The 18,130-nt window shown below is 39.9% G+C and overlaps 1 protein-coding gene across 1 annotated transcript in view; it reads left to right on the top strand.

Moving 5' to 3' along the window:
- Nucleotides 1–18,130, top strand: part of NID1 (nidogen 1) — an 83,919-nt gene that overhangs the window by 4,896 nt on the left and 60,893 nt on the right. The window lies entirely within an intron of this gene.

An 18,130-nucleotide genomic window follows, 5' to 3' on the forward strand; every position in this document is an offset into this window, starting at 1 on the left:
CATCTGTAAGACAGAGACATCATTGCCTTTCTCATGGAGTTGTGAACATTCTTGAATTAATGTATTTAAACAGCTTATTGTGTGGTAATGTGCTCTCAAACTCTGGGCTTTCTTCTTCACTGAGAGCTGAGATTGTGTCTTTAAGAAAAAAAAAAGCCAAAACCTTTATTTTCTATCTTATTCTTTTTTAAAAATATTTTATTTATTTATCCATGAGAGACACACAGAGAGAGGCAGAGACATAGGCAGAGGGAGAAGCAGACTCCCTGTGGGGAGCTGGAAGTGGGACTTGATTCCAGGACCCCGGGATCATGACCTGAGCCAAAGGCTCAACCACTGAGCCACCCAGGCACCCTCTACTTTATTCTTGTAGTACTTTGGTAGCATAGTTTTGTCTTTTTTTAAAAAATTTTTTTATTTATTTGTGATAGTCACAGAGAGAGAGTGAGGCAGAGACACAGGCAGAGGGAGAAGCAGGCTCCATGCACCAGGAGCCCGATGTGGGACTCGATCCCGGGTCTCCGGGATCGCGCCCTGGGCCAAAGGCAGGCGCCAAACCGCTGCACCACCCAGGGATCCCGGTAGCATAGTTTTGATGTAACTTTTGAGAAAGACGTTTCATATGTAACAGGTGAATGCTCACTCTGTCAGAGGCACTACAAAAATATGCCTCTCATACTCTTACACATACTGTAGAGAACCATAAAATCTGTCAAGGTGAAAAGTCCCTGGAATTTCTCATGTATCAGGAAGTATAGCAAAGCAAGAGAAAGCATTCTATACAAGTAGTGTTTCAGCTTTCTAGCCACACGCTATGTACCCAGTGTAACTGGAGTGCAACTTATCTCTATAAACATATAACATATTTCAGAAACAAGTAAAGAAAACTGAAGCACCAGTTCTTTAAATAATTCTTTTTTTTTAAGGATTTTATTTATTTATTCATGAGAGACACAGAGAGAGAGACAGAGGGAGAAGCAGGCTCCCTGTGACTCGATCCCAGGATCCCAGGATCATGACCTGAGCCATAGGCAGACACTCAACCACTGAGCCACCTGGGGGCCTCTTTAAATTACTCTTGATCACTTAAATGAGCAAGTCTGTTCTGGGGAAGCAACGCTGGTGTGGGCAGAACTTATCTGAGCCTGTGGTGGTTGCAACGTGGAGATCAAGGAGAGCTAGGCCAGCTTCATCAATCGTTTCTTGCAGAAGCTTCTGGATGCGGTTTTGCTGTGCTGCTTGCAGGGTCGCTGCTCACCCTGCCCAACATTTGCTGCGGTGAAACATCCAGGAGGGCACATTGGTGTTCAGGTTGTTCATCAGGGGAGAAAGCTTTTCAAGGCCCATACCCGTCTATGTAGCATCCGAACACTTAGCCACATGGCCATGGCCTTTGTTCTCTTGGGTTCTTAGTACAGCATGAACACTTGCACGGCAGCATCAGCCCTAGCACTCATGCTGGAGAAATTAATCTCCTGGATCTTCTGGCGGATTGCATTTTCAGGGTGTGTTCTTGCAACATTCCTGTTGCTCTCCAGAGTGGCCTTTTTTTTTGACCCTCAGTCTTTTCTGCCTTTCCTTCTTTATCATATTTTTTGGCATTCCAATTACATTCTTTCACAGAAAGCTTAAGTAAAATTAGGGTTTCTCCATGTTTGACACGGTCCCTGTGACTTTCCTTGGAAGTGGCAGTCCGGGCCAGTGGCCCAGGTTGCTCTCTGTGCAAGGGCTATGGCCAAGGGGACAAGTGAGAGCTGGAGCCCAGACCACAGGCCACTCTCCTAGCCCTAACCTCGGCATGGGGCTGGGGCCACTCAGAGGAAAAGGCGCCTGCCGCTGATTTGCCCAAAGGCAGTGTGATCTAGCAGAGGCCCTGGATGAATCATAGAATACTTAATAGAGTATGAATTTCCAGTGAGGGCTAAACTGAAATTGAATCATTATGTTGATCGACTTTATTTTTTTTTTAAGATTTTATTTTTAAGTAATCTCTATGCCCAACATGGGGCTCAAACCCACAACCCTGAGATCAAGAGTCACATGCTCCACTAACTGAGCTGGCCAGGTGCCCCTGTGTATCAACTCAAAATTGAGGTCCAACCATTTTATTTTTTACCCTTTTGTGTCTGGTCTTGTTACTTATAAAATGAAGAGGTTTGACAAGATTATCTCTGAGGTCCATGTTATTTTAAGATTTTTAAATATTCTTTGAGTGACCAGGTGTTGAATAATTACATTTACTATCTCAGGACACTGGCTAGTATTTTTCATAAAATGCAGTGCAGTGTTAAGCTATTCATTCAGCAAGTACTTAATTTTACTGTCTGATATGCCGGGCACAGTGCTAGGCTTCAGAGCTACAGATTAAAACAAGATCAGTGTTGTTTCTGCTCTCATAGAGTTTACAGTTCACTGGGGAAGAGGGACATTAAACCAATCATTATACTGATAAGTGGCCAATTGCCACTGTGATGAGTGCTACTAGGGAGAAGTCCATATATTGTGGTGGCAACTGAGCTAGTTGGAGAGGTTCAGGAGAACCTTCCCAAGTCAGCTGGAACTTCAGGATGATTAGATGTGAGCCCCAGAAGGCAGAGCGCAGGACTATGGTTCAGAGGAAAGTTTCCTGTGTGTGAGACCATGAGTGTCGAGAGAAGGAGCTTGTCATGTCACAGTTAGTGGTGCAAAGTCCAGTGTGCAGGAGGACCCTGTCACCCCCAGGTCAGAGCCCTCCAAGGGTTTTCCTTGGAATCCAAGGCTTCCAAACTCCCCACCATGCCCTCAAAGCCTCTCGTGGCCCTGCCCAGCTGGAGTCTCTGCCCCTATCCCTGACCCTGTTCTCACTGGCCAGGCTCCAGCCACACCAGCTTGCTTTCTTTCCTGGGACCACAGCCAGCTTGTCCCATCTGGGTCTTGGCACTTGGCTTCCCTCTGCCTGGGACACATGGCCCTGATGTCCTATGGCTGCACTTGCCTGTCGTGCAGGCTCTGCTCACACGCAGACCCCCATTTGTGATTCTTTTTTTCCCATCCTGTCTTATTTTCATCATAGCATGCATTGCCATCTAAAAACCAGGTTGTTCATTTATTAGTTTGTTTTCTGTTTGTTGGCTCTCTTTTCCCTTAGAGTTTGAGCCCTATGAAGGCAGGGTTTGACTTGCCATAGTCCCCCCCCCCCCATTTCCCTGGTTCACTAGCACTCTGTGGCACACAGTGGTTGCTCTGTTATGATTTATTGAATGAATGAAAGAGTGCTAGGCATTTTTCATCTTATTCTGTGAAGCAGCGGGATGCCTTTAGAGCTTTCTAAGTAGGTGAGGGACACGATTTATTTTTAAAATTCCCACCTTCTTCAACAAATAAATGGCATGGGAGAAAAAGAAGGAGGGAGAACCGCTATAGATTAAAAGAGATTTGGGAAGCATGTTAGGCAAGTGCCAGGTGAGGACCTTGTTGGATCCTGATTGAAACAAAGTGGCCATAAAAAGACATCTTTGAGACCAATTGCTTTTCTGGAAGAGGTGCATAGGCAAGATTGACAGGTGAAATAATTTGACATCTGAGATTTCATTTAAAATAATTCAAAAAAAGAAAAGATAAATATGCACATATGTGAGAGGACTGGGTGAATCAGGAACTGGAGGATGTTGATAACTGTGGGAGCTGATTGATAAGTGTATGGGCATTCGTTGGGTGTTGAACTGTGTGTGTTGAAATTTTCCCTAGTAAATAGTCCGATTATTAAAAGTTTAAAAAATTTATGCTGCCTCCCAGGCAGAGGATTTTTGGGGGCAGTGTAGAGGAGGAAGAGTGAACTCCAGGATGAGACGTCCTGTTGCCAGGGTTCAGATGAGAGGTAATGGTGGCATATGGATGAGGATCGTTGGTTCCAGACCTATTTGGAAGGTGGGAACAAGGAGGCTTACTCGTGTATGATCTCATTTGAGACATGGCAGCAGCCCTGTGAGGTAGCTCAGGCGGCTCTTGGGATGAGCTTCCTATTGTAGACAAGGAAACAGACATGTGCAGCTAAGGAGCTTGCCAAAAATCACTCAGCTAGTAAGTATGAACTGAAACCTGAACTCAGATCCTCTCACTCTGAGTTCTGCAGTCTTTATACTATGCTATGTTGGATAGCACTTTCATCTTTTCCTTTCTTTGTTTATTCATTGGATGATATCTTATCAGCCCCAGGTCTGTACGGATTTTTGGGCTGGGTTTGTGGGACTGCAGTGATGAGTGACTCACACATGGTCTCTGCTCTCCTGAGGGTCACTGGTGCATTACACTGCTCACCACTGCATTCCACGACCCACTGCCGCATGATAGGACTTAACACTGCATCAAACTACTCCCCACTGCACGATACTGCTCACTGCTGCATTGCTTGTGAAAAAAGTTGGTTCTTAGCTCCTAAGGAGCACGTTCCTTAACTGCTTTTATCCTCAAGTAAATTGTTTTCTTTTATTTAATTTTTAATTATTAGTGTTTCAAACACATGCATAAAAGGGAGAAAATAATATCCTGAGTGTCCATAGGCACATTACCTAAATGTAACCATTGTTTGCATTTTCCATATTTGTTTCATTAATTTCCCTTGGCTGATGCATCCAAGGTAAATTATAGTCTTTGTGACTTACATCACTAAATATTTTAGTACATATTCCTAAAATAATAAGAGCATTTCCCTATCTAGCCAGCTGAGTATGATCACACATAACAAAATCAATAATAATCCCCTATTATCAATTTATGTCCATTTCATATCAGAGCTCTCCAGTATTCCCAAAGCTGTCCTTTGTAGCTAGACTTACTCAGACAGGTCTAAAGAAAGACAAGCATTACATTTGACTATATCTCTTTTAGTCTGTTTTTTTTTTTTTTTTTTTTTTTAGATTTTATTTATTTCAGAGAGAGAGAGTGTGTGTGGGCAAGGAGGGACAGAGGAAGAGGGAGACAGAATCTGAAGCAGACCTTGTACCGAGTGTGGAGCCTGATGCACGGCTTGATCTCAGGACCTTGAGATCATGACTTCAGCCAAAACTAAGAGTTGGACACTCAAGCCCTCAACTGACTCTGCTACCAAGGAGCCCAGCCCCTCTTTAGTCTGTTTTAATCTTGAAATTCCCCATTTGATTAATCAGTTTAAGAATCACTGCCTATTGTCCTGTAGAATGCCCTACCTTCTGCATTTGACTATTTCTTTGTAATGTACTTTGGCTTGTTATTCCATCTCTATATTTCCCGAAAACTGGCAATCTTGAAAATATTCAGGTTAAACTTTTTTTTTCTTTAGAAAACACATGCAATTTTATTTTTAAAGTCATTTTGGAACTAGTAAGATGATGCAAATGGTTTTAAAAAAAACTTGTAAAAACAGGGAAGAGGGAAATTTCCTTCCCACCCTGGTCTCCAGCCCCATAATTTCCTCCCTAGAGACAATCACTGTTCATGAAGTTTTTTTTAATCTCCTTGCAGAGAGATTCTCAAATGTACAAATGTATGTATATCTACGACTACCACCTGATTTTACATACCTCCTTGATTTTTTAAATACCAGCTTTATTGAAATATAATTTGCATAGCATAAATTTCATCCCTTTAAAGTATACAAGTCGGTGATTTTTAGTATATTTTGAAAGCTGTGCAACCCTCATCACTAACTACGGAATATCTTTTTTTTTTAAGATTTTATTTATTTATTCATGAGAGACACACAAAGAGCGGCAGAGACATAGGCAGAGGGAGAAGCAGGCTCCATGCGGGAAGCCCGATGTGAGACTCCATCCTGGGACCCTGGGATCATGACCTGAGCTGAAGGCAGAGTCTCAGCCATTGAGCCACACAGGCGTCCCTTAGTACAGAATATCTTGATTGCCCTCAAAACAAGCCTCCTATAAAAAACAAACAAACAACAACAACAACAAAAACCAAGCCTCATATCCTTTTGCAGTCACACCCCATCTCCACTCCAGCTTCCCCACTCCCCTGATCCCTTGTAACCACTAATCTACTGTCTGTATGGATTTGCCTGTTCTGGACATTTTACATAGATGGAATCATACAATATGTGATCTTTTGTTACTGGTTTCTTTCACTTAGCATAACATTTTCAGGGTCCCTCCATGTTGTAGCGTGGATGGGTACTTTATTCTTCTATGGCTGAGTGATATTGCCCTTTTGTCTATTCATAAGTTAATGGATATCCAGATTCTCTTTTGTGGCTATTCATGAATAATACTGCTATGAATGTTTGTGCACAAGTTTGTGTGTGAACATATGCTTTCAGTTCTCCTGGGTCTACTGAGGAGTGGAATTGCAAATGAAGAGGTTCAAAACAAGTCTCCCTTAATTATGCCACTTTAGCATGTGGGTTATTTTGAGCAGAATGCAATCAAGATCCTGTGGGTTCAAGAGAATCATTTGCCCCTGCCTTAACTACATAGAAGAATGTAAGTTGGGGTCTTTCCCAGAATGAGAGTTTTTATTAGAATTTTTTTCTGAGTGACCATCTACCTGGCGGGACAAGCATCTAATTTTCAAACATTTGCTCTTATCGTCCTGTGAATTTCCCTACTCTCTGATCTCATTCCTTAGCTCAGGATGGCATGTATACATATACCTCATTTTACCTTCCTGTCTTGGAATACCCTCTGTACGTGGTGTTCCTGTATGTTCGAAATTAGATTTGATTTTGTCCTATTAATTTGTCTCATGTTAATTTAATTCTTAGGACAATCAGAAGAACCTTTGAGTGTAGAGGTAAATTTCTCCTTCCAAAACTAGGTCATATGGTAACTCTGCTTAATATTTTGGGGGCTACCAGTTTTCCAAAGTGGCTGCATCATTTTACATTCCCACAAACAATGTATGAGGGTTCCAATTTCTCTGCATCTTCTGTCAACACTTATCTGACTTTTTGATTCTAGCCAACTTAGTGGGTGTGAAGTCTCACTATGGTTTTGATTTGCATTTCCCTGATGGCTGATGACATTGAGCATCTTTTCATATGCTCAGTGATGTAGGCCAATATTGGCCATTTATAGATCTTCTTTAGAGAACATTTATTCAAGTGTTTGTGTATTTTTTATTTGGGATATTAGTATTTTTACTATAGAGTAGGCTAAACATTCTTTAACAAGAATACTTCATGAATGAAGTCGTATATGTCATACTGTATAACATTAGGAGGCAAATGATGTCTGGTTATTGCTGTACTAGCTGCTACTGTTAAGGAGATGACAGCCAGATCATATCTGTCATATTTTCCCCCTGGTGAACAGTGAGCAAGCTATGGGATGATACTTCAGCCTTATGCAGCTGGCCCCTTTCCCATCAACTTTTCAACTAATGCTTAGCATCATTCATTGATGATCTTTGCCTGAATCAATTATTAAATTAAGTGCTGTCAGAGTCCTGGGTGGCTCAGTGGTTGAGCATCTGCCTCTGGCTCAGGTCATGATCCCTAGGATCCCTAGGGTCCTGGGATCGAGTCCCACATCAGGGTCTCTGTGGGGAGCCTGCTTCTCCCCTCTGCCTCTCTCTGTGTGTCTCTCATGAATAAATAAATAAAATCTTTAAAAATAAATAAATAAATAAATAAATAAATAAATAAATAAATACTACTGAGTGATAGGCACCTTGGGTGGTGCAGTCAGTTAAGTGGCTGCCTTTGGTTCAGGTCCTGATCTTAGGGTCCTGGGATCCAGCCCTGCATTGTACTCCCTGCTCAATGGAAGTCTGTGTCTCGCTTTCCCTCTGCCCCCTATCCCCCTGCCTCCGCTCATACTCTCTCTCAAATACATTTTTAAAAAAAGATTTTATTTATTCATGAGAGACACGCACAGAGAAAGGCAGAGACACAGGCAGAGGGAGAAGTAGGCTCCATGCAGGGAGCCTGATGTGGGACTCAATCTCGGGACCCCGGGATCACACCCTCCAAAGACAGATGCTCAACTGCTGAGCCACCCAGGCATTCCTCTCAAATAAAAATTTTTAAAAATCTTAAAAAAAAAAAAAGTGCTGCCAGGTGGTGTTTTAGTTTTGTTGTTTATCATTCTTTCTACATTTATTAGCTGATGTCCTTCTGTAAAAAGAAACTTTACAAGCCCCCATCATCTGGGGCTTTTGGGTAATACTGACATATGGCTCATTCTGGAAAAGCAGATAGATACTTAATTCTTTCCCTATAATTCTAATGTTCAAATGAAGGGATTGGTGTTCAGGTGGTGGTGTAATCCAAATGAGGAGAGTTTCTGGGGCTCTAGTTGGTAACTTCTGATATCTACCTCCCAAGTGTCAAAGAGGAACATGCTTCTCCCCAGTATGGAGAGTTTAGACAAGCTCTTCTCCATCCTTTCTTGAGTGGCTTCTGTTCTGGAATACCGAGGAACATTTCTACCCCTTCTTTAATAGACACACTGGAAGTGAACATTTAAAGATTAACCATTTTTAAATGGTGGAAGTTAATCTCAGGTAGAAATATCCTATGGAAGAGATGGGTAAATGATCCAAAGTCTCTCATTAGATAACTGGATTAAGTTGAAAACACTGACACACCTCTCAACTATTACCCCTAGGTTTTCCCTTGTTTTTATATGCTAAGACTTTAAAAAAAAATTTTAAGATTTTATTTATTCATGAGAGAGAGAGAGAGAGAGAGAGAGAGGCAGAAACACAGGCAGAGGGAGAAGCAGGCTCCATGCAGGGAGCCCGATGTGGAACTTGATCCTGGGACTCCAGGATCATGCCCTGGGCTGAAGGCAGGCGCTCAACCACTGAGCCACCCAGGGATCCCTCTATGCTAAGACTTTTGTTTTTATTTCTAATTCAATCTAGAGCCATTTCTCTGGCTCTGTGGGGTTAATGGAAAAAATTTGCAATTTGGACTTAAGAGTTTTGTTCTGGCACTTCTTGTGGATGATCTTAGGCAAGACCCAAAAACTGAAACTAATTTTTTTCTCAGGAGAATGAAGATAATATTAATGCCCACTTTAGTAGATTTAATCAGATAACTGGAATAAAAATGCTTCATAAAGTACCATGAAAGCACCATAAAGTACCATAAAGGTCAGGCCCTGGGTCCCCTGATTGTCCTAGGCTTGAAATCAGTCAACCTCCTCTTTGATTGTATTTTGGACTTGGCTCTTTCTTGGGCTTCTTCTTTCTCAACCTTTTCTTTCTTTAGGCCTGTTTAATTTTTTCGTTTTTCTACCTACCCAGTCGTAATCCATGAAGCCATCCCACGAAGCTTTGCAACTTACATGACTTTTGCTCACGATTCTTCTGAACTAGCCAAATATAACAGAAAGAGCAAATGTTATGGGTGCCAGCAAATGTGAGTGAAAATCTTGGTTTCATCACTTGCTGGTTATGTGACATGAAGCTAAATTAAGTCTCATTTCCTTGTCTTTTTTATATATGTGAAAAGAAGGATGTTTGTATTACCTTTTTAAAAATGCAGACAGCTTTAGTAAAGGACCTCAGACGTAGCCCACACTCAGTAAATGTTTGTTGCCTTTCCATTCTTTACCCCCAAATAATTTTTCCTTAAATTCTGGCTTTCTCTCACCCATGGAGTTCGCTTTTGCAACTGCAGGCAATTTCATGGTCTTCTCAGTATAGCTATTTGCATTTGTAAAACAACCCCATTTGTTTCTTATTTGTGCCTACCTCAAGTATTCTTAACTACATCTGTTTTGGGGAAGGCTCTCCTCCACTTTTGCAGGCTGCTCTCTGCCTGGTGACTGCTACTAGACTCATTGAAGCCTAAAACTATGGTTGTTTCAACAACTTGAGTGTGCATTTGAATATAAGGAATCTAACATGTAATTTTTTTTCTAACATGTAATTTGTTGAGTGTCCTCATTCAGACTTTCTCCAGTGCTACATGCTGTCTTTAAAGATGAGCCTGAAACAGGAAGTGCTTTTTAAAATAGGGAACAGTCCCCAGTAAGAGTTAATTGCTCTGTCCACCCTCTTCATGTTAGCCGAGTTCAAACAATTGTACTTAAGTGACTCCAGCTGTTAGCCATGTGGTGCTGGGCATTTTCACCCTGGGGTGTTTTGTGATATAAGTGACGTGTTCTGCCCTGTGTGACTGGATGAAGAGCCTATTGTTTGGTGTGCTCCTTGGAGGGAGAGAATAGATATGTCTTCTTTTTCTTTTCTTTTCTTTTCTTTTCTTTTCTTTTCTTTTCTTTTCTTTTCTTTTCTTTTCTTTTCTTTTCTTTTTTCTTTTTTCTTTCCTTTCCTTTTTTCTTTTCTTTTCTTTTTCTTTTCTTTTCTTTTCTTTTCTTTTCTTTTCTTTTCTTTTCTTTTCTTTTCTTTTCTTTTCTTTTCTAGCTCTACACCCATCGTGGGGCTCGAACTCAACAACCCTGAGATCAAGAGTCGCACATGCCACTGATTGAGCCAGGCAGGGACCCCTAGATATGTTTTTTGAAGTGGCATTAAGTTGTGCTAGTAACACACTAAAATGAAGTTTAATTTTACTAAAGGAGCTTCTTTTTCCTGGTGTAAACTGTAAGTAAGATTTCAAGGCAATATTTACATTTTCAATGGCCTGGAAGTAGCTGTTTTCAATAAAGAAGTATTATAGACAATAATATAACATTATTATTATTATTATTCTCTCAATAATTCAGACAAGCTGTCTCAGGAATACATTTAATCTGTAAGAGTTTTGTGGTATAATCTGTAGCAAAGAGTGTGCTGGTGCCATTGGGAGTCAGGGTACCTGATTTAGGGCTCCAAGGTACTAATTGTGAACTGTTGTTAAAATATAAATTGAGGCATATTAACAACTTTAAGCATTTACTTGAACAGAAATCAATTCTAATTGGGCAGTATCCAAACTAGCAGATAGAAATGAGCTCTGAGGAGCTGTACGACATGAAAGACTTTCATAGCTAGATGGAGCAGGAACAAGGAAGGTTCCTACTAGGTTAAAAATGGGATTGGTTATTGCAAAGTCCCTTTCCTTTAGAGGATGGTAATGGTGTGTCCAGGAGTTCCCTAACTAGTGTTGGTCAGGTGATTCCTGATTGGTTTCAGATTTTTGGAAGAGCCAAACTGTAATTAAGTTAAATCTTAGCACATAAGAGATTCCTAACTCTAGGAAACAAACTGAAGGTTGCTGGAGGAGAGATGGGTGGGCGGGATGAGGTAACTAGGTGATGGGTATTAAGGAGGACACATGATGTGATGAGCACTGGGTGTTATATACAACTCTACCTCTGAAACTGAAAAGAAAAAAAAAAGAGTTAAGTCTTGGTTTGATGATGTGAGCTTAGCATAAGTGACTCCATTTAGGCATGTTATCTTGTGGGATTTGGTTTTGTTTTTTACAATTCTCCCCTTTTGATCAGGCTCTCAGCCTGAGAGATGTGATAAAAAAAAATTTAAGGCATTAGTGCTTCTCCAAGCTCTGAACTTCTTGCATTTTTTTTTTCTCATCCTCTCTGTGGTATTCACAGGTCATTATGTCTTTTAGCTGAATCTTTCTGGAGTATTTGCAGGTCATGACCTTGGGTTTACATTTTTAAAAAAATCAGTTATTCCCTTTGTTTCTTTTCTGATGACTTAGTCTTAAGAAGATAATTTGCTTGGTGGTTAGTGGCTGTAAACATGCATTTAAAGCTTTTGAGAGAACACAGTGTTTCAGGGAGACTACCATGATTATTATAAGCAGGATAAGTCCCAATGTCTAGAGTGTACTTTGGAGCCATGGTATCCAAGAACCAAACCAATCAGAATCAAATAAGTAAAAAAAACAACCCATTGTTAAGCCAAGTACAGCAAGTGATGTTGGCCATAGCACACACACCTCCTTGCTCAAGTAAAAGGTAATTAAGGTTTGTCCTATGACCAAGAGCAATTTTGGGGAGGGAGTCTAAGGATTTTGTTCTAAGTTACTGCTTTAACAATTGATTCAAAGATAGGTTCCACAGTTAGAAAGCATTGTCTTCCCATGCATTCAGAGAGAAAACACAAGTAGTGAAAAGGAAAAAGGAATAGAGACTTCATACTGGAGGTGAGATCCTTCTGTTTTTGTTTTTAAGTAGGCTCCACACCCAGTGTGGAGCCCAATGTGGGGCTTGAATTCATGACCCTGAGATTGAGACCTGAGCTGAAATCAAGAGTTGGACACTTAACCAACTAAACTACTGAGGCACCCGAGAGGTGAAGATCTTGATACATGACCTTGGCAGGGCTGTCCACCTCAAGATGCCATCTGCTTCTGGGGAGGAACCTCCTTAGTCAATATCAATTTTATATCTCCAGCTGGTGTGCAGTTCCTAGGGCCTGGAGGAGCCCTTTTTAATTGGGAGACATGGACCATGGTTCAAGTCCCTCAAGTGTAACTGTTCTCTGGGCAGTAAGGAGGACCTGGCATAGTCCCTTACCATGAGGTTCAAAGGCAGTCTTCGTTCTTTGTGATTCCAAATCAGAAGCGTGGATCAGTGGTTGAGCTTCTGCCTTTGGCTCAGGTTGTGATCCTGGAGTCCCAGGATTGAGTTCTGCCTCAGGCTTCCTAAAGGGAGCCTGCTTCTCCCTCTGCCTGCATCTCTGTCTCTCTCTGTGTCTTTCATGAATAAATAAATAAAATCTTAAAAAAAAAAAAAGAAAAGAAGAAGAATGGTGGGAGAAAATTGGAAATGTTAGTCTGGAGTTGTAGCCAGACCTTTGAGGAAACTTGAAGACTTCAGGATCCAGTACAGTTTACAGGGGTAAAACAAAACCTCAAACACCACGAACTGGAGTGGAATCTGACATCTGCAGGGTTGTGTTATTGGTTTCTACTGAAACATTCACCCTTATTTCTATCAAAGAGAATCATGGTAAGACTAATCTGTTTGCAAAATAAGTTGAAAAATTAAATTTGACCAGATTATTTGTGTTAAGTGCAGCAAGAATAGTGATTGACTGTCAGGGTTCTTTTTACACCTGCTTTGCTGGAACTTTTTTTTTTTTTTTCTTTTAAGATTTATTCATTTGAGAGAGAGAAAAATGTGTGAGTGGGGGGAGGGGCAGAGGGAGAGGGAGAGAGAGAAATCTCAAGCCAGCTCCACACTGAGCACAGAGCTCAAGGCAAGGCTCAATCTCATGACCATGAAATCATGACCTGATCCTAAACCAAGAGTCAGACACTTAACTGATTGAGTCCCCCAGGCACCCCTGCTGGAAACTTTCATAAGGAATCTTAGATTGGACTTTTAAAAGCCTTTCCAGGGGCTCCAGTGGTGGAGCATCTGCCATTGGCTCAGGTTGTGATCCAGGGGTCCTGAGATCGAGTCCCACATCGGGCTCCTTACATGGAGCCTGTTTCTCCCTCTGCCTATGTCTCTGCCTCTCTCATGAATAAATAAATAAATAAATAAATAAATAAATAAATACATACATACATACATAAAATAATTAAAAAAAAAAAAAAAAAAAGCCTCTCCAGGCTAAGAAGCCAAGCTAAGGACTCGTCATCAGACTTAGCCTGAAATACCTATAGATTTGGGTGAATTTTTCTCTTCATGAGGTCCCCAGGATATCCTGAGGTTCCCTGGGGTTGCTAGGAAGTGCCTGTCCTTAACCACTTGGTTGGGCTACTAAGAACCCTGTAAGCACGGTACTAGGCTGTTTTCTCCAAGGAGCTCTTACTGGCTCAGTAAAACCAACTTTAGTTTCTTAAATCTGTTATGCACATTCTTTTAAGCATTTTTTTTTTTTAAAGTAGGCTTCACACCCAACATGGGGCTTGAACTCAAAATCCTGAGATCAAGAGTCACTCACTTTACAGACTGAGCCAGCCAAGTTCCCCTGTACTTGTACATTCCCCTGTACATTCTGAAAGTCTGACATTTCAGTCAAAGCCTTGGTCATGTAACCAGTGTTCCCAGTTGTGTCCAACGAGGACAGATTCTTATTGAACTTATGCAAATAACTATATTGTATAAAAATAACAATACTCAGTAAGTTTCCACATTCTGGAGGGATCAGGTAGGGAGAAAAAGTAAATGCTTAAATTATGTTTACAAAGGTAGACTTTACAAAATGAAAAAGTAAAAATACTTTCCTTAAAGCTGGAAAAAAAACATTAAGGAACCAGCAATGTCTCAAAGAAAAGTCTGTAAAAAAAACCCTCATTATTTCATTCAATCCCATGTTATTAATTCTTGTTCTGCTTTAATCCAGTTTCAGTTATATAATCACAAAGTTATCGAAATGTATACTCTAGAGTACTTGTCAGAGTCCTTTCTATGAACACTTTCTGACAATGAAGCACTTTTGCAAAAGTGTCAGAGTAAAGTAATAGTCTGTACATGACAAAAGACACAAAATGACCATGTTTAAAGATCTGATGAGAATTCATTATAATAGAACTGACAAGAAAATTTGGTTATTTCTATGACATATGACATTTTAAGATAACAACTGGAATTGTGACTGATAACATTATACCAGGACATGTCAGATTTTTTGGAATTTCATACAATTTCTAGAGCACTTATATTAATAACATGCATCCATACAATATAACCTAAGGTTTAACATCACTTATTTGATGATGAACTCTATGTAATTTAAAATACCAAATAAACCCAAGTAACGTAACATCTCTTTTATGAGGTGAGAGACAAATCCTTTGAGATTTAATAGCAGGACCCTCTGGGAAATCTTTTTTTTTTTTTTCCCCCCTCTGGGAAATCTTAAACTTACTTTGGGGTCAAAAAAACTTTAGAATTTGATTTTTAGAAAATGTCAACAGGCTTGAACATTTGATTAAATAGAATCACAGATCATTATGATTTAATATTTAATTATCTATTTAATCAAGGTGACAATAGACAATGTTAAGGGTAGATACTGAAGGTTACGAAGTTGTGAACGAAACTTCACTCTCTTGCTATTGAAAAGACTGGGTTTTCTAAAGTAAATCAAAGACCTGAGAAAGACAACATGAAAGCACAGTGAGTTATTTTGGCAAGACAAAAATCTTTTCTTTCCAGGTAGATTTCTTAAAAGGTAAAGAAAAAAATATTCACAATTTCTTATCAAAAGCAGCACAATAGTCCAAGAAAACTGTCCTTCTAGCAGATAAAAGAAAATTAAGCTTCAGTTTTTGTTTTACGTAAGTACACTATTGATATTGTTACATGTTTTAAAAATTCTTATTATTTCTAGTAGTCTTAATTACATATATTAATTAGAATTCTTAATTATTAGAATCCTTAATTCCTATTGAAGATTAAGAAGCAATTGTGGACTGACAGACAAATACATTTTATAATTTCTGGAAGTGTATACTTCCTAATAGTAAGTTTTCCAGTGTGGCACAGAATATGTTCACTAATAGACCCAAAATCTTGCATTCCTCTGTAAAAGAAAGCCAAAGATAGATAATTAATTAATTATTGTAATTAATGTTTCAGTATTTTCTCTTATTTGGAAATGATCTAGATAGTCAATGAATATCCATCATTGAACTTTTCTCAGTATAACTTAGGTTTCCAGATATCAGAAAGATTCTGGAAACTTTTTTTTTTTTTTTTTAACTTTTTTTTTTTAAATTAGAGAGGGTGTGTGGTTGTGTGCTAGGTACCAGTGGGAAGAAGGCGATGGGCCGGGCAGAGGGACAGAGGGGATCCCAAGCAGGCTCCATGTTCTGCGCAGAGCTTGATGCAGGGCTCAGTTTCACCACCTGAGATCACGATCTGAGCGAAAAATCAAGAGTCATATGCTTAACCTGTTGAGCCACCAAGGTGTCCCTGGAAACTAAGTACACATACCATCAAGCATCATCATTGTTGAAAAGTTCATTTATAAACTCACCTTACTAGTATCTGTTTAACTCACTTGTTCTGATAATTACATTTAGTCATAAAAACTTCTCAAGATCTTAAACGCTTAAGGGTTATCTTATCATTTTTTTAAAGATTTCTTTTTTTTTTTTTTAATTCAGAGAGAGAGAGAGAGAGAGAGAGAGAGAGAGAGAGGCAAAGACACAGGCAGAGGGAGAAGCAGGCTCCATGCAGGGAGCCCGACGTGGGACTCCATCCTGGGTCTCCAGGATCACACCCCAGGCTGCAGGCGACGCTAAACCCGCTAAACCGCTGCGCCACCAGGGCTGCCCTATCTTATCGTTTTTACTGACAAATTCTGTAACAGGTATCAGGAACTTCTTTGACTTTTAGTAAACCTACATGGAATAAAAGTATTCTATTTAATGCTGATAACTCTAAGACGAGCCTGTTTTAATTAAACCAACAAACTTATACTAGCTTTTATTTATCAAAGATTATCCAAGATCACATGAACTTGAAAAAATTTGGATTAGTTTTTATATTTGTGAGTGTACACTAGACCGACAGAATGCGTGTTTGTCTTTAAGCCAATTAAATAGAGCTCTTTACTAATTAACTTTGGCATTACTATCTGGAGTAGAAGAAAAATCATACATTTGTAATATATATACAGTAAATATGTAGACAGATGCAAACGGAGATTGCCTTGCTTTTATCTTAAAATTTTAGCCATGGGGATCCCTGGGTGGCTCAGTGGTTTGGCGCCTGCCTTCGGCCCAGGGCGTGACCCTAGAGTCCTGGGATCGAGTCCCACGTCGGGCTCCCTGCATGGAGCCTGCTTCTCCCTCTGCCTATGTCTCTGCCTCTCTCTGTGTGTGTCTCTAATGCATAAATAAATAAAATCTTTTAAAAAAATTAAATTTTAGCCATGAGGCAGGTATGATAATGCAAAACTCACTAGTTTATGAAAGACCAGTTGGGTCTAAAGTTTGTTTCTGGCGGATGGAAAGTTTACCTGCTCAGATGGCAGGTGGCTAAAGCTTTTTCGAATATTTGTGGAAGAGACTTAAAATTTGTATTTGTTCTTGACAGTGATTTTATGGAGGTTGTGGACTAGATGTGTGGGGAGGGAGCTTTTTAAACTGTTAATATTTTGAAAATTCTCCACCTCCCTCATCTTTTTTCTTTCAGTTTCAGGTGACTATGGGCTGTGTTTTATTTGCCCCCTGGGATGTTTACATTTCAAAGGCAGGGTAAAATTGACATCTTCTAGGGACAGAGAAAGAAGGCAAGTTTTTTTTCTAGGAGTTTTTGAGTGTATTTGTCTGTTATCAGAAGTCTCGGAGAGTTGCTATTTAAATGTTTCCTTCATTTTCTTCAAAGCAGTTCTGTTTCAAAAGTCCTGATCTTTCACAATATCTGCAAGCGTTCTGAGATGGATAAGGGAGTTTTGGGGGTTGGTAAAAATAGGTAGACTTTCAATTGTTTCTAGAGCTGTATTTCTGGTTTTGCAAAGATTTGTAAGATAAGGACAGTTGCTCTTAATTCTGCAAACAATTGAGATGTAGCCTTAAAGATACTGAGGGGCTGAACTGCCCATCTAAATGCATTATCTGCAGTTTGCTTCTTTATATCAGGGAGCAGATCTTCCACCAAGATGGAAATCAAAAGATACGTTCTAGATTTAGTGCTAGATGTCTTCAGAATATTTTAGTAAATCCTTACACAAAAGACTTTAGAATGTTTTTCTTTTCCTCTGGGTGAATAGTTTCATTTTATCTTAGGTGAGAAAGCCTAAAAACATATTCCTATCATCTCTGAATATCAACTTCTGATTTAGTCAACTTCTGACCATAGAGCTACTTAAAAAAAATCCTTTCAGATATCTCATCAGGTTTCAGCTGGCAGAATATTAATATTCCTGGCAGTATTGCATCCAACCCCTTGGATGCAAGAGGCATCCCCAAAGAGGGTGCAAAGGATACCACCTGCCCAAGATAATCCCCTAGCCACTCCCAAAGATAACCAAAAGAAAGAAAGACTTAGACAATTCTCCTGCGAGTTGGCAATAGTTGATAGGACCCTAGCCGCAAATGGAAGGCAGCACACATCTCTGCCTGGCCAAATTTTGCCCACCCCCCCATTCTGACACTAAACCAGATAAATAAGAGAGCAGTAGCTGTCCCCTGGAGAGAAAGAATCAACAACCAATGGGTACCCAAAAGTAAAATTCACAGGTCACAATTCAAAGACCTAATTGTTACAAATGTTTTTGCCTGCCAATCTGAATTTGGAAAGGAAGGGACACCATGAAATTTGACCTTCCTTTCTTT

Source organism: Canis aureus, chromosome 4, assembly GCF_053574225.1.
Source record: "Canis aureus isolate CA01 chromosome 4, VMU_Caureus_v.1.0, whole genome shotgun sequence".
Lineage (NCBI taxonomy): Eukaryota > Metazoa > Chordata > Mammalia > Carnivora > Canidae > Canis > Canis aureus.